Source organism: Physeter macrocephalus, chromosome 15 (genome assembly GCF_002837175.3).
Source record: "Physeter macrocephalus isolate SW-GA chromosome 15, ASM283717v5, whole genome shotgun sequence".
NCBI classification, from domain to species: Eukaryota; Metazoa; Chordata; class Mammalia; order Artiodactyla; family Physeteridae; genus Physeter; species Physeter macrocephalus.
The window spans coordinates 22487929-22513786 of NC_041228.1; the positions used below are offsets into that span (position 1 = coordinate 22487929).

General features: G+C 38.6%; 1 protein-coding gene across 7 annotated transcripts in view; it reads left to right on the plus strand.

Annotated features, from left to right (window-relative positions):
• Nucleotides 1–1631: 1631 nt before the first annotated feature.
• The window catches only part of TRPS1 (transcriptional repressor GATA binding 1), a 250648-nt gene continuing 226421 nt past the window's right edge, over nt 1632–25858 (plus strand). For 3 of the 7 annotated variants that reach the window (XM_007125850.3, XM_028500719.1, XM_007125851.3), the window contains exon 1: nt 1632–2104. The gene's annotated coding sequence lies outside the window, so the exon portion shown is untranslated. Of the gene's footprint in view, nt 2105–2766; nt 2782–3523; nt 3660–6523; nt 7140–8030; nt 8235–9019; nt 9128–25858 lie in introns of those variants that run through there. The other 4 variants (XM_055091219.1, XM_055091218.1, XM_055091217.1 and 1 more) reach the window with 4 other exon arrangements.

Sequence of the window (25858 nt, forward strand, 5' to 3'; positions counted from 1 at the left end):
TCCATGCATATGAGGTTCATTGTCTTCTCACTCCTCTAGGGAATATATTGTTTGCCTCATTGTAAAACGGTATTTTGACTACTCTTTTACCTGACTAATTTCTCTACTGCAAAAGTACTATTGTCTTTCTACTATTCCTAAAGAGTGTATGGGACAGGATACTAAAATTCTGGAACAAAAGTGGTACAAAAGGAATCACATGTCTGCCTGACTAGGTGTATTAAGCAGAAATGAAGACCTTACAGAAAAAGCAGTAAAGTTCTAAAGAGCATATACTTTTTTTTTTTTAATGATTGGCTTTTTTACTTCTGATAATAGTATGTTTCAAAAATATACTCATCTTTTCTCTGAAAAGATGCAAGAATCATTTAGTGAAAATATTTTAGAGGAAATTACTTCATCTTCAACTCACAGATTCATGATTCGTACCTCTCTAAAACTCTAATTTTAATCATTTTATAGTTTGGAGAAGGAAGGATGTTTCTCCTTTTAGCACAAATGAGTTTAAACTGACGTTCACTAGAGAAAAAAACATGCCACTTAAAGTCACCCCACTGAAGAAAATAAAGTCCAAATGCCCAAGAAATGTTTACTTAGTTTTTAACACCTACCATACTTCAAATCCTGCCTTGGTCCTCTTTTATGTATTGTTGATCTTCAGAAGTTAAAGAAAAAAGAAAAAAAAACCCTCTCAATTCAGTAACTTCATGTTGAGAGAATTTTATTTAACAATGAGAGTATCTGAAGATGTGAATTGGTAAAAAGAATGTCATGCTTAAGTCAGAATTCCTTATCTGCTACCAAAACCCCAAAGAGCAGCAGGTATTAATCTTGCCGCATTTGAATAATGTTCCCATTTTATCTATTTTGTAGTACCCCCTTTAAGCACCCATTGAGCTTGCTAGCTTCTCTCCAGCTCAGAAAACCATAGCAACCTCGGTCCTCACTTCTCCAACTCAGGATAGAGTTCAAGTTGTTCCCCTCCAGCCCTTTTGCCATCAAACGCAAGGGAAACCCTGACCACCGACTAGGTGTCCAAAGACTTTCACGTCCTAGAAGAAGGGCGGGGGAGGGGACACACACACACACACACACACACACACACACACACACACACACACACACTCCTGCGTCGTTTAATTGGGAGCGAGAAGAGAAAGTAGCAACTGAAAAGGTAAACACTTTTACAGTTCTTTTGATTGTTCAGGAGCGCATCTCCGAGTGTTTGGGGACCGTCGGTTGGGCCGCCGCGCACTGGCCCCCACCTCCCCCCCCAACCCCGCGCCACTCCCCAAGGTAGGTCCGTGTCTTTATCACATTATTCCTAAAGCTTGCGGATTTTTCCTCCTTGTCCAGCTCGCGCGTTCCCACATGGGGGGTGGGGGAGGAGGAGGGGGGAGAGGCGGGGCGGGAAGGTAGCCGGGTCCCTGCACGGCGCAGCTCTCATTCGCCTCGCTCCGACTCGGGCGAAGTTCTCGCGCAGCCGGCTGGCCGCGGCCGGGGCCGGTCCGGGCGGGCGGCGGCGGCGGGTGCTCGGAGCCGGGCGGGGCGGCGGCGTCGGCGGCGGCGGCGGCGCGGGGACGCGCGCTGTCTCTTTAAGGGAGCTCGGTCTGGGGTGGCGCTTTCCTCCGCGAAGGCTCCTTTGATATTAATAGTGTTGGTGTCTTGAAACTGACGTAATGCGCGGAGACTGAGGTCCTGACAAGCGATAACATTTCTGATAAAGACCCGATCTCACTGCAATCTTAAGCGTCCTCTTTTTTGGTGCTGCTCCTTTCTCCAGACCCCGCGTCCTCTCGATCGCTCTCTCGCCTTCCTAATTTTTTTTTTTTTTAAACAAAAAACAACACCCCCCCCTCCCCTCTCCCACCCGGCACCGGGCACATCCTTGCTCTATTTCCTTTCTCTTTCTCTCGCTCTTTCTCTCTTTTTTATAAGGGGGGGGAGGGAAGGGAAAGGGGGGGAGGCAGGAAAGACCTTTTTCTCCCCCCCCCCGCAATAATCCAAGATCAACTCTGCAAACAACAGAAGACGGTTCATGGCTCTGGCCGCCGCGCCACCATCTTTCGGGCTGCCGAGGGTGTTCTTGACGATTAATCAACAGGTAAGGAGGGGAGGCCCGGGCGGGCCGCGGGGCCGGGGGCCGCGGGGGGTTCGGGGGGCGCGGGAGCCCCTCTGCCAGGCCCGGGTAGCCGCGACGCGAGTGCTGCGCCCGCTCGTGTGTGCGCAAAATGTGGGCGATCGCAAGCGGGGAGCCCTGGGAATTAAAAGTGACTTTCTTTGAAAAAAAAAAAAAAAAAAAAAAAAGCAGAGGGAGAGTGTGCAGAAAGCCAAGCGCAGGCTTCTCGGGTTTCACATGCATTTTCTTTCTTCCTTTTTTGCGCGTGTGATTTCTTTCTTTCTTTCTTCCTTTCTGCTCTCTTTTGCCCCCTTCCTCCCTTACTTTTGGTGGGTCTAAGGCATCTGAGTCTTAGAAACGAACGACTTCAAACTGCAGTAGCCCTTGGAGTCAGGAGGGTCAAGTTCAGCCGCCGGGGAGGAGGAAAAACAAATCCCTATTTGCCAAAAAAAGAAGTTTCAGTCCGGTGCCCCCTCCTCCCCCCCCCCCCCGCAGCCCCACTCCCCCTCGCTGTCTCTTTCTGGCTGATTTTAATTCTCTCCTACCGGGCGCAGCGGAGGAGCTGGGGGTGGTAGGACCCGAGGGGCCGCCGCCGCCGCCGCCGCCAGTTTTCTGGGGCTCCTGACAAGCGGGAAGCAGACTAGGCACCAGCATGCAGAGTAGTAAGTTGGGCGAACTCGGGAGGGTTGGGAGGGTCTCAGAGAGGGGCCTTCGTGTGGTCCCCAAAGTGGGAAAACCGTACAGGACTGGCGTTGACTTTGAAGAGTTTGCAAAGCCAGGCTTCAAACTTTTTTCCCTTAAAGGCCCAGCTGGGCTGTAGATGGAGGGTGTCGCATCCCCCGATGCACTCGCCTCTGCGCGGCTCAGGGCAGCTTGACCGAGGGGTCTGTGCCCTGTCCGTGCCATGTGGCAGGCCTTGCAGCCAGGGCGCTTCCGTAGGGGCTGAGCAAGGGGCAGACTTCCTCTGCGGTGAGGATGATGCGCCCTGTGTCGCGGGTCAGCGGACACTGGCCGGTGATTAAATGCCTGACAGCGGTGGGACATCCAGGCGGACGGGCGCTTCGCCTTCTGTCTAGTTCCTGTTTGGGTTCTAGAGAAACGCATCTTTGAAAGGCCAAGGCAAACACCGCTGTCCCTTCAAATAACTCCAGGATTATAGGACCCCATGAATAATTTGAGGGTGAGGCGGAGGTGGGAGCCCTTTGAAGTGCAAAGCTGTTTTTGTGGCTGGGAAAGCTTTTTTGTTAGTACCTGTGTGAGATGGTGGTGTTTCCCCTTTTCCCCAGGGAAGTCAGAAACTGTTTTATGGCCCTAAGACTCTAAAGCAATTTAAGTTAGAGGGTGAGAGGGACTGGTGGGTTTCAGAGGGAATCTTGGACGTCTTACATTTTAGGTCTTGCTTTACTTCCTCATATCGTTTTAGGCCTCAGAATTGATACTATGAGAGTAAGAGCGATGGATGTTAATGATGAATCAAAAATATGGTAGCATATTCATCCGTATCCTATTTTGGAAATTCACAGCTAGAGTTTTAAGTGAGGTAAGTGAAGTGAGAAGCTTAGCGGAGAAGTTAAATCCAGCTAGGCCGATTCATTGAACTTTCATAGATTCATTGAACTTTTGTAAACGCACCAGGTGAACAGGAAAGGGTCTGAGAGCACAGCAAGTACAAAGGGAAAACACAGATGGGGCCTGAGACAAAATTACCCAGAAATGCTTACTCTAGGCCTGGCTGTTGGCTTAAAAATTTGATTGTTCAAAGCAAAAATAAAATAGGAAGCTTCCAGCCACCTCTTTCGAGTCCTCCAGCTCTTAAGTTAAAACCTATGGATCTTGCTGGCATCATGTTACTTTTCCTGCCGGTTTTAGGAAAAGTTGATCATTTAGAAAAGTCTGCCAGAGTTAAAAATGCGAGGGGCAGCAAAGGAAAGTCATGCGGGCGGCCAGTTCTTGACGTGGACAAAATGAGAATGAAAGTTTCTGAGCTCACTGTTGTAAAGTTTCTTACATGCTACTCATTTGCTTAGGCCACTTTCTCAGATATTCCACCAGTTAATGTATAAAAGCAAACTGGCTCTAAAACGGTGTGGACTTTTTCTCTTTCCCCAAGTATGCCAGGGTTGTGAATAAATACAGGGTTTGGGAAGATGAATCGTTTCCTGTGAGTTGTGATGCTGACAGGACAGTCTGGAAACGATACCAACATTTTGAGGATTTTTTTTTTTTTTTTTTTTTACCTTTAAGTGAAAGTTTATTAATGACGTGCTTAATCTTAACAAGTCAAACATATCGTTCTTAGAGCTTCTCTGTCCTCAGATTTCATAACTTCCTTTTTAAGCTATACCCTTGGATGGAAACATCTCTAGATTCAGTTAAATATACAGGGCCACCAACGTGCTAAAGTTTGACAATTATTTCTGGATATTAGTAACGTGAAAATAAAACTCCTAAAGGGGAAACAGAGTTTTAGTGCCAACATTATGACTTGATTTCTCTAAATGAGCGGCATTCCCAAGCTTCGTTAATACTCTGTTGGCAAAGTATTATTTACCATCGGCGAGCTGACGTTTATGGCTTCCTGATATATCTGTTATATGTTAGGATATGTGTGTGTAGAATACTTTTCCACTCATAGTAACAAAGTCGGACCCTCTCCAAATAAATGGTGGAACGTAGCAAGTTCCTCACAAAATAGTTAGTCACTCTTGAATTTTAGATGCTGCAAGGGTCTTTGCTGCTTTTTAGATTTTTGTCCTTTGTCTCTTAAAGGTAACATTAAAAGAAGGAGAAAAGTGTCATAGTAGCTGGGAAGTCTGACTTGATTTTAGAGCTCAGCATTTTGAAGAGTAGGATTTTACAGGATTTTATAAAATCTTCTACATACTTGCTTAAAAATAGGTTAGAATCCGTATAAGTGTGCTAGTCATAAGTGAGTTACACATGGCCCTACCATATTTTCAGTATTATTTTTACTTTTCTTTTCAGTCACATACCACTCCTGAGTTTCCTCTGATTTACACAGGGTCGGTCTCGCTAATACACACAAGGAAATCTTCATTCATAAGGAAAAGCTTCAAAGCAGGGAAATGAATTCATCTGTGGAAAAGCTGCTTTTTGAGATTCTAGTATTTCAGTGATGTTTCTATTATTATTGTTGTTATTATTTTTGATGTGTGTGTGTGTGTCTGTGTCTTGTGGGGAGGGAGAGAGAGAGAGAGAGAGAGAGCGAGCGAGCCAGCGCGCGAGAGAAGAAATACAGACTACAGTTTGCAATTAATGACCTGCACATTTGTACTAAATACATAGGGTGATAAGTTTTAATAAACTCTTGTCTTACCTTCTTTGTTGAAGTAAATAAACATGACTGAAAGTTTTCAAAGGGCTTGCAGCAAATTGTTTTTGAGCTAGAACTTTATTTTGAATTTGAAATGAGCACAGATATTGATAACAGGCCTTTAAATTTTTTTTATAATACATGATTGTAAAAATTTTTTTCCTTCAATACCCCTTTTGATAGCAAACAATAATGTAACAACACTATGCTATTGTGTGTAAAACAAAACAGACTTTAAGAAAGTTAGGGGCAGGTGTTTATAATTGATTTAAAGGGAAAATTATTATTTTTGTAAAAAGTGATGCACTTAAAATAAAATGACTGGTGCACATTAAAACGTATTCTTATTAAGATATTCTGTGGTATGTAAAATGCAGCCATTCATTCAACAGGCTGACAACTTTCCACTTGGTATTTGCCTTTGCTTAATTTAGTTTCCGCAGGACAGCTAGTGTGGTAGTCTGCATCTGTTTTTGGCAGGCATAGAAAACTATAAACTCAGACAGTTTTGTCTCAAATACTGCAGCTCACAAGTTACAATCAATTTGATAAAAACAGGCCAGTTTTATGGACTCGCTTTCTGTTGTTCATCCTTGGTCAAGCTTTCAGGTAACAGAGGGTTCTTTCTCTTCCCCTCTTTTGCTGGTTATAAGTACTAATAGCATTGATAACTCATTCTGAGTCTTGTTTACTCATTTAGCTTCCTTATTTATTGCTGATTGAAATTTGGGGAAATTAATGACAGCATGTCTAGACTTGGTTTTACTGTGATTGTCTATATATGTGATAACATAGATAGACATATTCTATATTCATCTTTTGATACCACCACACAGAAAGAAGTGAATTCTTTGTTACTGTTCTAGTTATGATTTATGGAATTGTAGGGTCCCTCTTAGATAAAATATGAAGCAACTCTTACAGCTCTTGTCAAGTAGAAATTTAGTCTGATTCTCTCAGGGCACTTGTAATCATCATGGATAGAGAATACTAACGGACTTTGCAGTTCTTTATGTTGAAAAAAATTGAGAACAGTTTTTTATAATTATCAAAATTATTTACCTCCTGAAAGCTTTAACCAGTAGATTAAAGTAAATATGTTAAAATACCAAGTGGTATTTTATACACTGTTCAGTAGCAAACAGTTTTGCGGAGGGAATAACCACTTTTAAAAATTTATCCTCGGGTGTAAGTGGGTCTTAAGCCGTTTGTTTATTTGTATAGGATATTCTATTAATTATATATGGCCTATCACTCAGTGGTTCTCAGATCCCTGGGAACCAAATTCGTTGGCCTTTGATTTGGTTCTCTGGTGGATATAATAATGTAGAACTTGGTTTAGGTTAGAAAGAGAGCTTTGGGTTTATGGAAACCCCTTTGCTGAATTTGCAGAAGGATCTATGGATGAAAATGATCTAAATTGTTAAGAGTGAGTTAGATGAAGAAGCCTGGCTGGTCGCTGCAGCTGTAGTAGCTGTTATGGTAGCAATGTCTACTTTTTGTCGTTAAACTTTTTTTTTCCCGAAGAGCACAAATCCAGGCAGCAAAATGAAGATGAAATTATCTATGTACTTCACAGTTGAAGCATCAGTGGAAATCATTTTCTGATTCAAAGTTATGATCGAAATACAAATAACATCAAAACATCCCAAAGAAAGACATGAAGGATACACTTTTTGTTCCTAAGTATGTTTCGTTAAAAATAAGAAAGAAAACTTTTAATTTTTAAAATGTTTCTAGCTCTTTAAAAACCTGCAGTAAATACTTTACAAGTGGCTAGACACCTTCCCTGGTGGTTTGGTTTATACAAGCAGGAAACTTTCTCTCTTACTCTTTCTCTCTCTCTTTCTTGTTTTCTTTAAACCAACTGACGTAATGCCAAACTTTTCTTTAAAAGAACAGACAGAAGTAATTGGTAGCTTTTAACTTTTAATAATGTTCTGGATTGGTTTTAGTGGCCAAAATGCCATTTAAAAAAAAAAAAAAAGTTCAAGTAAGAACGGGCTTGTGGCCTGAGGAAGAAAGGCTCTGTTGATGCAGTTATTTTTATTCTGTTTTTCAATCTGTTATTAAAAATCTTTCCTGCTGAGCCCTGCTGGATTTCTCCAATTGCTCTCTGTGATGGCTGGTGCATTTCAGGTTACCGTAACTTAAACAGTTTTTGGGTTTTGGGGAGAGTGGGTATTTGTGTTGCGTTATTTCTTTCTTATTTGGGGAAAAAAAACATTTGTTTTTGTTTCATTTGACATGAATTAATTAAGATTATCAATGGCGACATGTCAATGAATACGTTTATATAAAGAACGCTACACCTGTTAGCAGGAGTCTGAAATGTGGAAGTTTAATTGTGACATTAATCATTTTTATGTGCAGAGGAAGGAAAATAGATGAAACTTTACAAAAATATATTTTTAGATTGAAAGCGTTAATTTTAAGGGTCATTTTGTTTCTATGGGCGGCCCTTTTTGCTCACAAATTTAGATGATAGTTTTTAACCCTATTATCACACAGTATTTTTAGTTTCCTTTTTTTTTTTTTTTTTTAATAGTCATTTTCTCTCTTCCTGGTCTTATACAGGCAAACAGAACTTTCTCCAGTTAAGAGATAACTTGGTGATGTTGGTTGACATCAGGGCAACTTCAGAAGCTGGCAAGTAGGAAAATCTTTTCAGAGGGCAAAAAGATTTGTGCCAGTTTTTCCTTCCTTGGAGAAAGACGTTCCACCCAGAATTGGGGCCCTGTGCCCCATTTGGTGGGCCAGAACTGACTATCGACATTTCTGGTAGGAATTGTTCGGAAGGTTTAAATCTTATGGTTACTTGTCTTGGTTTAAATCTTACAGTTACTTGTCTTGGACTTTGCTTTTAACCCCAAATTTGTTCTGAGGGTTGTTGGTTTTGTTTTGTTTTCCTTTTACACAGAGTGTGTTTTAGAAATAATATATACTGAAAATTAGGTATCATACAGATACCTTAAAATGTCTTTTAAGGCATTAGTAATTCTCATGAAAAGCATTCTGTATATTCAGGGAAGTAGAAGAGTTCCCTGCATGGAAATTTGATGGTTTTGATCTACCTTACGTTTTTCTCATTTTTTCTTGTGAGAACGACAGATTTCAGTTCAAATCAGAGGTATTTTTTCTCTGCTAACCACTCCTTTACATAAGGATGTGTCAGGAAAAACTGTAGGAACTTCAGCTGTAACTTGTTCGCATCAGCATAGAGAGAGTATCTGAGAGTGAATCTTGATTTATTTTTTTACAAAGTTTCAGGCGATGGGTCTCTCTGTCACTACGTTTTTATTGAATGAATATTGGTTTATTACTGCAAAACTGAGGGAACAGTAATAAAGTTTGGTGAGAAGAGGAAAAAAAAGGAAGAGAGAGGTGTTCAGAGCTGCAGTCCTTTAATATCAGTAGTTTGTTTACTGTTCTGTGGTGGGGAGGGGTTGGAGAGGCTTTGTGGAAGATGATACCAAAAAAAAAAAAAAAAAAAAATCCATCAATTGCGCATAGGATCTCCTCCCCTTAAGGTTTACTTAAACAATATGTTTCGGTTTTGCCTCAAGCCATTCCGCACCACTTCTGCTCCAAGAATCCACCACTATCTTGGTTCCTGAGCAATTAAGGATGACCCTTTCTGTTATATAATGAACTGCAGTATTGTTTGAACAAAGGTAATGTATTTTGATTTGTGTGATATTCTGGTAACTAGTAGTAGGATGTCTGTAGTATGAGAGGAAATCCAGCCTTGTGAATGCTTGCAAATGGTTGATGTAGCCACGGTATGTTTAAATTACTGCTGATATGTGTGCATGCTATCGCAGGTATGTGTTATGTATGTAGTATTTGTGGATGGACAATACGTAGATACACCTTGATGGTGGAATCCACTTTGCTAAACAATTTACTCTTTAAAACCTAAATCTTTTAAGGAGCTACATGACCTACTTTATAAAGTCTCGAAGTTTGAAACGAGTTTGGAGTTTAAACATAATGAAGCCATCATGATCATAATACTTATACCTATGCTGAATTTACTAAGAAATTTAAGAAATGACAAAAAAACTGTACATCAAAATGCCACCTTTCAGTGTATTCTGAGAAATGCTTCTGCAGATAATTTTTTTTAAATCCCAAATTTCTGTTGAGAGGAGCAGTTAAGTGACAGTGCTGTTTCTGAATATATCTTTTTAATGGGTAGCACTTTATAGTTTACGATTCTATCATCTTAAAACGTTATGTAGAAATAATATGGAACATGTAAAGACTTTGTACTGTGATCCAATGCGTTTATCCCTAGGGTGAAGGATTCTGTGCGTCACCCAAATGTGATGCTATTTGCCAGGCTTGTAATACTGGTTTGAGGGTTGCTGTATGTCCTATTTCATCAAGCAACACAATACAACAACTTTGGTATCTAGGTAATTGATGGTCAGAATACGTTCTGGAAAATGTTCTAAATAATTTTAAGTAAGTCAGAAGTTAACTTATATATTCAGTTTATTTAACATGAATAAACAAGTGACTCACTGTCAGCTATTTAAGCCTTCTATTATAGACAGTGTTAGAGGGAAATATACAAGTGTCCATAGTTTATATTCTGATTCTTTTTTCCTTTATTTAATGGGAGCATGGTTCTCTTTTTTGCATTTATAATTGCTTTATCTGTTAATTATTTGTATCCATGATAGTGAATAGTATGGTATTATAAAGAATAATAAACATATTCATATTACCTAATGTATATGTCCCAAGCTTTAAAAAAGCATTAATATTACATTATTAAATTATTAGAGTAACCAAGAATGAACCCAGTAGAGGATGATAGATATACCACGACTGCTATTTAGACATTAAATGTATATTAGCTGTAGAAAAAGGAGAGGAAAAAAGATTTTTGCCTCAAAAATTTTTTTCACTTGTAGAATTTGGACAGAATTTATGAAACTTACAAATCAACAAACATTTTTTACTATAACATGTGTTTCTTGCTTAGATTCTACAATATGGCTTTCAGTGAATCCTTGTGAATCAGTATTTCTGTTTCGCCTTATAGAAGCATGTATTATATCTGAGATCAGATACAGCTATAAATAGTGTAAATCTATATGGCAGACGTTAGTTTGTGGAATCTAATTTCTCTTACATGATACACTTCATGTGTAAAGGGATCAAGCATTACTAATCTATTTTAGCTTTATTGTTTTCTCTGAGCTATGCACAAGTGTAGCATATGAATTAGTGACTTCGTATGAACTATGTACATGTACATGCCCATGTCTGTATTCTCACTCGTATAGAATGTTTTCGCATTACAGGCACCGAATGGAATTTTAACATAGTACATATTTTTTTTGAAATGACTTTAGTCTTTGTAATATCCATTTTAATTACTTAATGCATCCCAACACCTATCTGAGGATTAATTTAATTAGAATTTTGGTTCTGAAATGAGAGTGAGAGTGGCAAAACAAATTAAAACGAACTTCTACTTGTGACTTCTTTGTGATGTCAGTATCCACACATCTTTAGCTCTGTAAGATGTAGAAAGAAATACATCAGCCTCTTTTTTCTTTCAATACTATTAAGTAGCTCTGAACATATAAAAGTTCTTAAAATAGATTTTGGCATTTGTTTCTGCTTTACTTTTTGATACCATTAAATATTTTTGAAAAGAGAATCTAGCTCGCTTTAATTTTTTAAAATACCATTCAACTGATGGAAGTTAAGACTGGTCGTATATATATTTATATATTATATATATATATAAAACTTTTAATCAAAGCCCATGTTATTAAATTTTCTCAATACATATTAGTCTGATTGTTAAATAATTAATAGTTCTTTACCAGTTATTTATAGATGCATCTTTGAGAGTGTTTAAAATCATGTAGTTTTCTGTATTTGGCTGCTAAATTTTTATGTTAATAAATTGATTAAATTATAAATTGAAAAAACACAAATGATTATGTTTAATAGTGTCTTTAACTTATTTTTGGAAGTATTTCTTTTAAAGATTATTGCAAATTTTACTCCTCAGGTTTGCCAACTTAGGTGCGTTTTTAGAAGCTAACTTTAGGTACAAGTGGCCAGTGTAAGCAATAACACATTTAAGTAATGAGCAATATGAAACCTCATTTTCTGTAATTTACAAGCAGATAGTAAGGAGATGTTTCTCTTTTGTATTTAGAATGAATTTGCATTACATTCATTGGATGCAAGATGTAGTAAATTACTTTAAGAAGCTCGCTGTCATCTAAACCTCAATTACAATAAACTCTTTATTTTACTCTCTGTCCCATCACTGTTTATTCTACTTTTAAATGTCTCGTACTTAAGACAATTTATGTTGTTGAAAGAGTGTCCTCATTATTTACATTTTATTTTCCTTTGTACTTTGATAAGCTTTAAATAAGAAAGCTGTCACTCAAGATTTCAGTCCAGTAGTAAAAATCATAAAGCACACATTTTATGTGTAAATGTTTGTGTATGATCTTGCATGTTCACCTTGTCAAAACATTCAACTCTTGAGCATTCCCCATATTTGTGTACACTCTGTACACACCTGTCCTGTACTTTTTACTCCCAGGATAGTTCAGTATATCATTGTTAACATTTAATCATGTGTATACATGCCTGTCTCACTCCCTGAATAATTCCATTGGCAATAATAAAAATTAAAAAGTGAGACCAGTGATGATTAGAAATGGAAAATAGGGGGGTAGATATTAGCGTAAGCAGATTTCCCTCCTTTTTGTTTTTCCCATTTTCGGTTCCTATTAAAAAAGATTTATGTATGTATATCTGAACAGAGGAGGGATTTGGATACTGCACAATCCATTACAACATAAGGAACTGTTGCTGCGTAGGGCTTTACTTCTTTATATATTTTTGACATGGAAAACTGTGACCTCTTTGCCTGTGGTACTTGGGAATTTTAGATCAACCCCACTGGGGTCCCACTCATCAGTTCTGGCTTTGCGTGACAAAAAGCATCCTCTAGCTTCTGGTGTGCTACTGTGCTGCTTCCCTTCAGGAGTGGGAGCCCTGTAAGTTAATTTGGCATTTGAAAGCACAACTAGAATTTTTCCTTTTTGAAAATCCTCTGGATGGTTTTCAGAGGAGTAAGCGGAGATCATGGGCAGCGTGGTGTTGTTCATCTCAGGATGCTAAAGAAAATTATGCTGAGAGCAAGCATGCTTCCTTTGGATTACTCTGCCATGCTTTATTACCTTTTTTCTTTTTCCTCTTTGGGATCTAATATTTCAGGTTTTGGAAGAGTGAGGATTTCTCCTTTCAGTGGAAAAATGCGCCAGCTCTAGGATTTTTACTTCTATTTCTTTATAATATTTATATTTTTAGGGAGAGAGGCATGAGAAGAAGAACTTATATACTGTAAAATAATAATTTGATTTTATTGTTTGCTCTTGAGCAGGCCTTTGCCATTCCATTTCTATGAGGAAATGCATCCAATGAAATTAAATAAAGTTGTGGTATAATTCTGCAACAATTCTAAGCACCAACTGTGACATATTTCTGGCAAAAAAAATTAAGGCAATTTTAGATACTCAGTGCTTCCACCAAACTCTGTATTCCAAGTTTATAAATATGAATTTGATCGTTTGATCATGGATGATGCTTGAAATGAATGTATCTTGATTCAGGGAAGAGAGTACTTAAATTATGCTCACCATCAATATGCTTTAGATTTGCAAGAAATAGAATGCCAAGCATCATGCTTTCAGCCCTTTGAGATCTTTAGGAAAGAGTTTTACTTGTTTATGGTAGCTTATATTCAGTAACATCAAGCACAGACTGTTTATCATTTGTGCCTTGAGCTGTAGTGAAGTTCAGTAAATGATTGTATTTCCATCAAGGTTTGGGGAGTAATGAACACTTAGTAGCCATCTGCTATGGGTGGTTCTGAGGTTTGGAATTTGTAACTGATTTTTAGGAGCTACGGCGTAAGTATAAAATAGGTGGAAATACTCAGTGATCTTTTATGAAAGTTAGTTCTGTCTTGAATGTCTAGGAAAATATAGCAGTGAATATTTGCTTTTTGTATGTTTTGTCTCCAAGCAGAGGAAACTGACAGTTTTATGTTTTAAGTGCCGAAAGTTGTTCTTGGCTATGCACCCCCTAAGTTAATCACTGAGATGTTAACTTGATTTTCTGTCTTTAAAAAGTTTTCAGATTTTAAAGCACAGTACGCTTCCCTTATTTCCAAATTGACATCCTGTGTTCTGGATTGGTTTTTAGAGAAATGTTCTCCAAATTTTCTTGAATTGCTTTAAGTCCATTGATTATGAAATGCTGAGTTTTGCTTTTTTAAGCTTTTCAGAAAGGAGAGGAAATACTTCGTCTTTTGAGGCTTTTCTTTTTGTAAAACCCTTTTTATCTCCCATAAAATGCAAATTAATTTTGCATTCATTTTTTATTCTTGTGTGTGTGTTATCTTTTCAGAAACTCATTTTGAGGCATCAGAAATTGATCAGTGATTTGAGCTTCCCTTCCACACCTTCCTGTGATAAGATATTTTGGTCATTTCTAAGGAGTCACTACGGAGAAATCCTTTCTTATGTCATTTGCACAGTTTTATTTTTACTTCAAACAAGAGTGGTATTCGAAAAGCATATATTTATTCCTTGAGGTTAATTGCAAAAAATTATGAACAGTATAAAATAACATGACATTTAGTTGTTTCTCATTTGCGTCTGAGGCAATTTGTATCTAAAAATTTGATTGAAGGAAAAAGAAAAAAATATTTCAACCAGCTTTGAAATCAGTGTAAGATAGTCCTACGGAATTTTCCAAAATTAGTAAGAAAATGTGAAATATTTTCAATGCACAGGGTTAAAATAGTGGATACTTTAACCTGACATATTTTACTGTAAAACTGCTTTAGTATAAAGAAAAATTCCTCTGGTTTTGCCTGTATTTTACTTTTTTGCGAACTGCTTTGCTTAAAATGATTGGCATCCTTAAATTATAGTTTTGTGTAAAACAAATAAGGCTGCTACTCTAAAGAAGCAGCGGCTCTGCACATTCATCTTAAAGACTATTTTGAAATATTTTCATTTGGAACAAGTGCATCAAGCCTAAAGAAATAGGTACCAAATTGCAAACTAGTATCCCAAACACATCACCCAGCTATTCACTGAAAGTGGGATTGACTCTGAGAAAGCACATTATTTCCATTCGCAGTGTAGTGTTTTTAGCAGCATTTTGGTGTCTCCACTGGTAGAAATGTGGACATTTCAACCAACCACCTCCTTGTTTGGTTCCCGTGATGTCAGGTGAACATTTTGCCAGACCTTTTGGTCTGGTGTAATCAAACCGTGTTGTGGAATTAGGCTAATATGATGATTTCAGATCATGTTTAATGTGTTATTTTGAAAAGATACTTAAAAAAAATTCACCTATTTGGAATATAGTGGAAGAGCCTGGGCAGTGTTTTTGGATTCGATTCCAAGCCTCTAGCCTACAGATCAAGAAGGACAAAATTCCACAGATATTTCTTCTTTTCCTAATGCAGGAGAAAATGGGGCTTATTTGCATAAACACTTTTGTAGAAATAGTTGGTCAACTTTATTTCAACCAAAGATGATTGTATAAAATTGGAGCAAACTTTCTGAGCCCGACAATATTGTGCATTTTAGTTCCTTAGGTAACAGGGATAAAACCATGTACAAAAGGAAACGGAGAAAAGAATAAATTTCATCTCCTGTTGGAGGTTAGATGTAGAGTGAACTGCTTAGTCTCTGAGAGAATGTTTTTAGCTCTGTGCCCCATTTCCTTGGCTGGTGGGTACATTTCATCTTGTGCATGAGGGTACAATGTTCTGCTTCCTGCATACATGTTCACATGTGGATCTATTCTTAAGAGTCTTTTAACACTTTTTTGTTGAGGAAAGGTAGACCGTGGCCAAGGAAACACTTCTTTCCTCAATGGCTGAACTTTCCTTGAATGGTCACTTTTGTATCTGCTGCTCAAGTTTAAATTTTGTTTCTTTGTTTTTCTTTAATTCAGGTATTGTTCAGAGTGACCATAGGATCCCGTTTTATTTTGAGTGATAGAAGGGGCATGACCTCTATGCATTTGAGCAGACTCATCTTATTTTACAAAGGAGAAAACTGACAATTAACTGAATTTTCCATGATCACACAGCTAGTTAAATAAAGGACTGAACTAGAATTCGTGTCTGATCACCATCCTCATTTATATCTATAACGCTAAATAATTTTGACATTTGTTGATGAAATCTGCCTGCTATTTGCTATTCATTCATCTTTATTTTTCCTTTTGTAGATGGATGGGAGAATAGAATTAGAATATCACTTAGTATGCATTGGGGAGTTGATGATCATATGATAGGTCAGTTGGTATATTCCATATTATTTCTCTATCAATATCTTATGAAGATATGGGAATCAAATATTTAGTCTAGAAGTTACCCTGGAAGGTTGAAAGGTTACTGCAGAAAATCTAGCCTTAATGTCTCTTTCACACACCTGAGCAATAGATGCCTCTTTGGGTTCATATATATAAAATCCAGTTGGTCTGAAGAATTGGTTATAAAATGATCATTAATAAGAATTTAACTTTGTATTATTATTCTCCTTTTAACTTAAAATACCTCCAACATTTATCTATTTTGAGACCAGTTAAAAAAAAAGCAATCCATTTGAATTAAGGATTTTTTTTAATCTTCCAAGAAACTGAGAAACCGGACTTTTCTTTACTCATAACACCCATAAGCCCCTTGGCAGGTTGAAAACTACAGACAATATCTGTGAGATTAGGCCTGAAATGTGCAATGAGTTATTAAAATGTGGTTGAGAAACCATTTGTGGCATTTTACATAGACTCCTCAGCATTTATAAAAACAAATTAACAAAAGAATAATGAAGGAACCTCATTTATTTTAAATGCTTTTCTTATCCTGTCTTTTGAATGATAAATTTCAACCTACATGTAGTGAAAATGAACTATTTTGAAATATAAACTTAATCTATATTTTTTAGCATTTCTTTAACATTCCATTTTTATCTATGACGCCGCTGTACAATATGGATGCAATTAACATTTCTTTATTGGTTGTAGTTAAGCTAATTTTAATCATTTAATCTATTGCATTGGAAAAACGGGAAAAAAATCTCTGCCTTTTTAGACATCTGAGGTATTTCATGTAAATTTCTTGTTTCTTTTTAGCTTTCAGTCCTAATAGCCATATTATATAATTTAAAATGTTAATGCAACTCCCCCATCAGTGAAATTTGTGATTTATACGCCCCCATGCCTCCATTTCCATTTCTGTTTTAAAGAATTGTGGTGAATGCCATGTAGAAGGGTATTGGACCCAAGACATCCCCAAACTATTTCAAAAGACAGCTTCAGAAGTGGCTTTGGAAAGCAGGAGGAGGTGTGTCCACCGCTGAAATGGGCTTGTTTGGTCCAGGGTCTGTATTTGAACCCGCATGTTCAGTTGCGAGGTGAAGGTACCTGTTGGTCTGGCTTTTGTTTGTCTGGGTTTTCCTCTGTTTCTTAGCCAGAGGGCAGACTTTTTTTTTTTTTTTTTTTCCCCTTTAAATATGGTTGTTTTGTTTCTTCAATGTTTCTTTCAGATGAAAACCCCTTATAAATGGCTGTGGATAGTTATTCCTGTAAAAGGGTATAGTTTGCTTATGGAAGATTATCATATTCAGTTAGTTAGAGAGTAATGGAATGATCTATAACATTAAAAGGCAGTTCTTCCAAAATGGATTAAGGAACCATTTTGACTATTACGCTGATCATCCTACAGAGCGAAAATCTCTTTCTTGGTGTAGTGAGCATGCTATACAGAGAAAGGCTGAAAACTTCCATTATTATTATATAAATATCTTGGATTTTTCCCCTTCTCTTCCTCTGGCTATTACTTCTTTATATACGTTTTTCTTTTTACTTTTTTTTTGCCCCGGCTATAAATTACCGTTTAATATCCAATGTATACCTAATCGAACCATAGGAAACACTATCAGTGCCTATCTCGTCCTAGTCTGTCTTTTTATTTATTTTTGGCTGCGTTGGGTCTCCGTTGCTGCACACGGGCTTTCTCTAGTTGCAGCGAGTGGGGGCTACTCTTCGTTGCGGTGCGCGGGCTTCTCATTGCAGTGGCTTCTCTTGTGGAGCGCAGGCTCTAGGCGCATGGGCTTCAGTAGTTGTAGCACGCGGGCTCAGTTGTTGTGGCTCGTGGGCTCTAGAGCGCAGGCTCAGTAGTTGTGGCGCACGGGCTTAGTTGCTGCGCGGCATGTGGGATCTTCCCGGACCAGGGCTTCAACCTGTGTCCCCTGCATTGGCAGGTGGATTCTTAACCACTGCACCACCAGGGAAGCCCTCGCCCTAGTCTTTCTTAATGATTTTCTTAATGTTATTTTGGAATTTATTTTTCTACTTGATTCTCTCCCTTATATTCCAGCTATCTATTTTTCTCCTTTGACTTTAGGAGAGTGGAACTTTATCCTGTATTCTTGGCATTGCAGATCAAAATAAATTTAAAGTGGTTCTTACGCTGAGCTTTGTTTATCAGAAAGTACTTTTTTGTTGGCTTTTAAAACAGATCAAATCCAGATAAGGTTTAAATGAGTTTTTTGTATTTCATTTTTTCTTTCCACTTATTAAGGGATTTGCTTTCCTGATAAATCAGTATACATTTAATTTTATTTTATTCCCCCTGAATCAAAACTATTCTCCCTGAATATATTCACTTACTTTTGGTAAACACCTTCTCAAACAACTTTAAACCATTTTATACTTGTTCTCACAGCACGTATTTGTGAACAAAAACTATCCTGGATGTTTTATAGAAGGTAGTTAAATGGCATTTATCTTCTGCTCTTTTGGATTATAATCCAATTGCAGTTCTTGGAATCTAGGAAAAGTTCAGTTGCAATTGTATAGCTAATGTATGGTTACTGAAGCTGAGAGATAGGTTATGGTTTAAGCACTGTATTGATTTTAGGTAACAGTCGGCAAATAATGAAGATAGTTCCCTTGACAGTTTAGAAAAATACAAGGTAAAATGAAACAAAAGGCTATTTTTTATCTATTTCCAGATGGATTCCATCTCGTACTTGGCATGGCACAAACTCAAAATGCTGCTCTTTGAGGTTTATTAATTAGAATGTTTCTAAGCCAGATATGGAATCCCATCTCCTTTTTCAGATAAAGGGTAAACCTACTCATATATAAAAATAACTTTAGAGGGGGAAAATATTGAAAGCCCGAATCTGGGGCTCTTTTCATAGACATCTCCATGACTCGTCCATTTGTGGACACTGCTATATTGAGGACACCAGTGGCCTCATGGCAGCCAAGCCCAGTGGTCTTTCCATGCGACTGCACCTCTGAGATGAATTGGATGCTGCCACCCACTCTCTTGAGTGTCTCTCTTGGCTTCCGAGGCACTGCATCCCTGCCAGCCCCGTTCTAGTCTGTGCTTGACTTTCCTCTTAATCTCTGCAATTTTCCTTGAGGATTATATGCTTTCACCTTTTGATCTGAATGGAATCGTTCCAGTGCTTTATCTCTAGACCCAAGTTGACTCTGAGTTTGGGTTTATCACCTGTTTAACATCATTAGCTTGGCATGTGGGACCCTAAACTCTGCTCCCAGTTTACCAGTTCCATCTTCACAATACCATGTGTTCTATCCTTAAAGTAGTATTGAGTTCCAGAACATGGCCAAACCTACCTTCCTCTCTGAAATGCCTTTCTTTCAACCAGGCTTAACTATAGGAATTCTACCTATTCCTCAGATGTTGACTTTTGTATTTCTTCTTCCTGAAGCCTTTCCATTTCCCCTCATGTAGATGTAAACATCCTTGCCCTACGCTTTCACTTATTTATGGCTTTAGTATAGCCCATACCAGAATCCACTTGGCATTGCAAGTGTGAGGAGAGTAAAAGCATACCCAATTTCTGTTCTTTTTACAAGGCCTTGGATACAGTGGGTTCTCAAACATGTTGTATTACATTGGCACTTAGGAGAAGTACACTTTGGCCAGAAGAGCATAAGACTTTTAGGGGTTGAGAAAATTGTGAAATTGGATTGTCAGGTTTCAGAGAGGAAAAGGATTATCTGATGTTGCATAATTGAGAGACATTTTTTGAAGTCTGCCCTAATGTATTGTTCCTAAAGTGTCATTCTGCTGGTTACAACTTATGTTGTATTTTGCACTGTGGTTTCAAATTCCGTCTTTTACTGATTAATGTCCTTGAACCAAGTGTGACGGGGGTCAGTGAAACCGAGGCAAAGGGAGGCCCAAATACATTTGCGAACCGTAAAAAATGAAAACCCACACCACCTTGTTGCACTTTATTGATATTGCAGTTGAGGTACCACAGAGTAATAATCAAAGATGCAAATTGATGAATGATGTGCCCTTAAAATATGAGGGATAACGATGTTAGCCTCTAAGGTCATGAGTCGGGAATGTATAGTTTTAACTTCCATGTGTTGAATGTTTGTCAGCCAGATGTTGTGTTCTGATATTTGTGGTTTATGTATTGGCTTCATGGTGGAAGTTACCTGTAAGTGGTTGATGCTTGGATGCTAAGTGGGCAAGGATGATTTAGACCTTCAGAAGATCTAACTAGGATATTGATGAGTAGGGTTTGTCAGGAGCTGAGCAGAACCATAAGTAATGCTTCTTTGGGAAGTTCAGGTTTATGTCAGTGAGAGGATATTGAACCCCTCTTTGCTCTTTGTAATATCCATGTCTCCTTGAGAGATGGCCAATAAAGTGATAACTAAATAATAGCTAAAAAAAGAGTGTCTGAGACTTCTTTGAATACTTGATTTTTACTAATCACTTTAATTTCATCTTAAAAGCAAAGGAACAATTTTTGAAGCTTTTTTTTTTTTAATAAGACCATACCCTTGGCCTTCTCTCTGTAGTTTTTTCTTTTTTAAACTAAAAAACTTTCTTTTATCTGAGAATTGGGAAGTCCCTTTGATTTCATGTGTGAATCTGTTAAGCATTTAAATATTCTTTTAAACAGCTTGGGAAAGTATTAAGACTTGCTATTAATTGTGTATTCCCAAATCTGTATGGACCTGGAGCCATGAAGGCGAAATCAAGGAGAGGATCTATTTGATGAATTTCTTTACTTCCAGGACAGCTCATTACTTGTAGGACTGGTATTTGTCTATTTCTTCCTTAATAACAAAACATTCCAAAGCTTCCTAGAAACCGTAGCTAATTGCATCTTTCAAACATAGTTTTCTGATGTCACCTTGTGTCTATCAGAAACTTTAAAAATCTTTTGAAGGAGATAGTTGGAGTTTTAAAAGTAATATCTGTCTGAGATTTACAAACCATTTAGGTGACAAGAGAAGAAAGCATTTCCTCGAAGAGTACATTCTAGTTAATGAGTAGGGGCTTTTAAATCTTCTGTACTTTTCCACAACTGAAGGGGGTGTGCATACTTTTGGTTGAAAGTGAGTAGGCGAAATTTAGTCCTGCTGTTCTGGTAGTCTTGGTGGTTTAGAAATCTCTTTATTGCAGTTGTATAATCCCTGACATGACTGTCCAGCTCTCATGTCTGCTAAATACAGAAATAGAGGAAGGAAATGTATGTTTTGGCTCCATTAAAATGGAGCTTATCAGACTGTATGTAGGAGGAGTGGACTTTGTTGAAGATGCCTCTGTTTGCCAGCTGGATAGCATGTGCACTGGGCGGGTTTCCTGTCTGCTAAAGCTGTGTGCTGCCCTTTAATGATGGGAAGGAGCACATTATTAAATGGGTCGTAGTGTTTTCTCTTGTGAAAATCAGGGTGCAGAGGGCATGCAAACTTTGCCCAGAGGCTGGCCACAGTTTGCATAGAAACGAGTGACTCGAAGCAACAACTGATTTTGGTGGGTACGTGGCGAGCACTGATCACTAAAAAAGAGGTGAGAGCCCCCACCGGCCACAGGTGAGCTAGCGTTTGCAGGGGAAAGGCTGCATCCCAGGAGGTTAGCTTTCCATTAGGGGCCACCTGCAAATGATAATGGTTCACAGTTGTCGAGCGCTGCTTGAGTAGCTTGTCTCCACTTGAGACAGGAACTGCTGTCATCCCCATTTCTCAGGGAAGTTTAATCAATTGCTTAGGCTACAGCAGGGAGTAGTCACAGCATCAGGATTTGAACCCAGGCAGTCGGGCTGGGGCACTCAGGCTTGGTCAGTTCTCCTTTATTTCTCATCTGCAGTGAGCACGGATTTGAGATGCTGTATGTTCCGGGGGTTTCAAACACTAGGTGACTGTCCTATCAGCAGTGTTCCATTCGGCTTTCTACTTAAGCCCTAATCTACCTTTGTTTATTGTCTGAGAGATAAAACCATCGGCTTTATATATAAGACACTTTAAGTCTGGTTTTCGTCATAATTCATGTTCAACTTGCATTCTTTCTATAGCGATAGCTGTAATCTCCCGTTAAAAAAATCTATATTAGTCTAAGTGACTGCCTCTTCTTGGCTCCATTACAGCAAAAAGGCTGTGATCAGCAAACTCCTCTTGTAGGGGGAAGTTGTTGATTGACGTGGGGCTGTGGTGCTGTCCTGGAAATCCTCTGGGCTTTGTGTTTCTTAAATTATTTGCACTCCTGGGTAACTGCCCCTGCACCAGATGGGGTCTTGACAGCGTGGCTTTCTGGCTCGGCTTCTGTTTGTTACAAACACATAAAAAGCAAAAGTTGGATTGGGTGAGACATACAAATAAGCAAACAAAACCTTTCGTCATCTAAATATCAGCCGATTTGTCTCTGTTGGATTAATAAAAAAGTAATTTATATTTTATGAATGAGCTTTAAAGCCCCAGTGTGTTTTAGTGGTTAGTACGGTCCCAGAATTAGAAGCCAAGAGTAAAATTGTCTTCTTATTTTGAAGGAGAACTAAAAAATCAGAACCGCAGATCAGTAACAAGAATGGGATTCCATTTTCTTGCAAGGGCTTCTCAAGAAGCTCGAGTCAGAGTGAATTGCTGGTGTCTGGGAAGGAGGCTGCTTGCTGTCAGGGGCCCTGCCTTTGAAGCTGCAGCGACCGACCCGAGCTTTGGGTGTGTCGGTGGCGCTCGCTGTCCCCTGCGCCCCGGGGCCGCAGCAGCCACGCGTGCTCTCCACCGGGCTGTGGGCGTGTTGTCGCAGGAAGTCCTACGGAAGCAGCCGCGCTCGCCGTCCGGCTTCCTCGCTCGCTTCCCGGTGCGCGGAGCTCCCCGCCGCGCCGCCTCCCCATCGCCCTCCCTGCGCCCTGGCTGCACGGGGACCCGCGTCCTGCCCGCCCGCCGCCCGCCCGGCCTTCCTCGCGTTCCTCCTCGTGCATCTCCCGCCTCCTTGCCCTTCTCCGCACTTCCCAACTTGGTTTCCTCTCTCCACGAACTCTTCCTCCTATCTTGGTTTCTCCTTTGCTTCCGCTTCTTCTGCTGCCCCTTTTGGATGTGACGCTCACGTTTCACTTGCTTCTGCCTGCCGATCCCCCATGGGTTTTTCAAACCCTCACTCCGCTTTAGATCTTCTGATTCACCTGTGGTCGGTGTACCTGTGCAATTGACATGGAGAGACAGTCGCCAGTGGAGATAACTGAAGTTCTCGTTTTTCATGAATTGAAAAAAAAAAGAAAACTATTATGAGCCTTTCAATCAGTTACATACTTTCTCATACAGAGTTTTCAAGGAGCTGCTTAAACCTCTGTTGCTGATATTTTGAAGTATGTATACTTACACAGACCTTCTCGAGTAGATGGAGGGATTGGATCTCCTGTATTCTCAGTCAGAAAGCTATGAATAAAATGAACACAAGAAAGTCATATGCACCAAATCACAATTCAGGTTATAATTTAGTAGCCTTCATAAGCACATGAAGCCTTTTTGGAGTGCCAGAGGCTTCTGTTTTATTTTTGGTGTTCTGGGAATTGAGGCCTTTATATTTTTCTTGAATTACAAATTTGGAGACAGTTGCTCTACATGGATCCCTATCAAGTTTTATCCCTCTCTACATTATCAAGTTTATTTTAAAATTAATTCTTTTTCGGGCCATGCTTTTTATATCCTTTCTGTTTCCTTTTTTGGAAGCCCCTATTATTATGGCCATATCATGAAACATCAGTACTCTTAGTAAACTTGCTCTTAAATTCCTTACTGCAAGAGATATTTAGTAAGGATTGAACTTTATTGATTCATATAATTTATATCCATTTGCTTCTTTTTTGCCTTGATGGTTCCAGTATGCCTGACATGAAGAAAATAGTTGATATATAGCTGGATCTGAGGGGTCCATTTTAACTTGTAGATGATAGGATTTCTACATTGATGCCTAGGTTAATTTTAAAATTAAAAGAAAAAGGAAACTTAGATCCTCCTTTGTAACTTGTAACAAATTAACTTCTAGTATTGAGTTCCACAGGGAGAGTATGTAAGTCGATATCATAAATTGATTTCATAAGACAGTATGGAACTCGAGATGTTTGGAAAAAAAGTTGACCCTTAAATATGTGAAGTGATTTAATACAACACATCTTTTAAAAGTAATACGTCGCAAAGAAAATGATAATCTTATGATAAAAATGTCAACACATACTAAACCCAATTATTCGTAGGCACTGTTCTGTCCTCAAAATTCTTAACTGAATAATAACCCTATGAAAACAAAGTACTGAAGTCACAGCACAGGAGCACTGGTTCTCATATACAAATAATAAAGACTGAGTCTACCATACATTTTTCTTATTGTTGGAACCACTATTCCTGGAGTTTAAGAGGTATTTATTACTTTAGCGGTCATAAACATGCATCACAGTATGTTTTAACCTTTTTTGGTTTTTTTTTTGTCTTTTTCTATTATCTGAGGACTTTGTCCTCTTTCCAAGCTTATTTGTTCACCAGCTATGTAGAAAACAAAATAAAGACGTTTCAGCCATCTCAGTGCCTTCAGGGCCATCTGATTGTCTGGAATAGGTTTATGTCCAGCTGTGCTCGGAAGATCCGTAGGTGGTAGCTGTGTTTTCTTATCTGTGGAGTGGCTTTCTTGGAATAAAATCAGAATTAGAGTAAGTCTCTAACATCTCTAGTTTACAGCCGCCCCATCTATAGGCTGTGAGTAATATTACTTGGGCTCAGGTTGTGCGGGGAGGGGAAGAGTCGATTTAAATAATACATGTAGAATGGTTTTGGTGAATGCCAAAGGGCTGTGTGAATATTTATTGTTATAATAATAATTATAATCATTGTTCTGTTTCTAATCTTTATAATTTTCATGTATCATTAACTATGGGAGTACTCATTAGACTGTTCAAAAATCATATTTCTAGGGCCTTATTTTAACTTTTAACTTAAAGAATTATAATTAGGATAGATACAGAGCAGAATTCTAGATGTCAGGTATTATAGGGAAGTGTGGCATCAGTTTATTCCAAAAGACTAGCTGGCATTGTTCTCTTGGAAAAATATATGCCTTAATTCATCAGTTCTTCTGTTTGGATTTCTGTTGTATAAACTTTGGTGTTCGAGGCCACTCTGAATTGTAAAAGTTCTTGAAAGAAATGTTTTGGGTTATTTTTTTCACATTGTCCATCTGTGCCTTATTCTTTGGGTCATTAATGACCTATGCCATCATTTTTATTTTAAATTGCATTTGTACTGATACTTAAGTTTCATACATGACTTTTTTTAATACATGACTTTTTAAAAAATATCTTTATTGGAGTATAATTGCTTTACAATGGTGTGTTAGTTTCTGCTTTATAACAAAGTGAATCAGTTATACGTATACATATGTCCCCATATCTCCTCCCTCTTGTGTCTCCCTCCCACCCTCCCTATCCCACCCCTCTAGGTGGTCACAAAGCACCGAGCTGATCTCCCTGTGCTATGCGACTGCTTCCCACTAGCTATCTATTTTACATTTGGTAGTGTATGTATGTCCATGCCATTCTCTCACTTGGTCCCAGCTTACCCTTCCCCCTCCCCATATCCTCAAGTCCATTCTGTACGTCTACGTCTTTATTCCTGTCCTGTCCCTAGGTTCTTCAGAAACTTTTTTTTTTTTTCTTTTTTTTTAGATTCCATATGTTATTCCATGTGTTAGCATACGGTATTTGTTTTTCTCTTTCTGGCTTCCTTCACTCTGTATGACAGACTCTAGGTCCATCCACCTCATTACAAATAACTCAATTTCATTTCTTTTTATGGCTGAGTGATATTCCATTGTATATATGTGCCACGTCTTTTTTATCCATTCATGTGTCGATGGACACTTAGGTTGCTTCCATGTCCTGGCTATTGTAAATAGGGCTGCAATGAACATTGTGGTACATGACTCTTTTTGAATTATGGTTTTCTCAGGGTGTATGCCCAGTAGTGGGATTGCTGGGTCATATGGTAATTCTATTTTT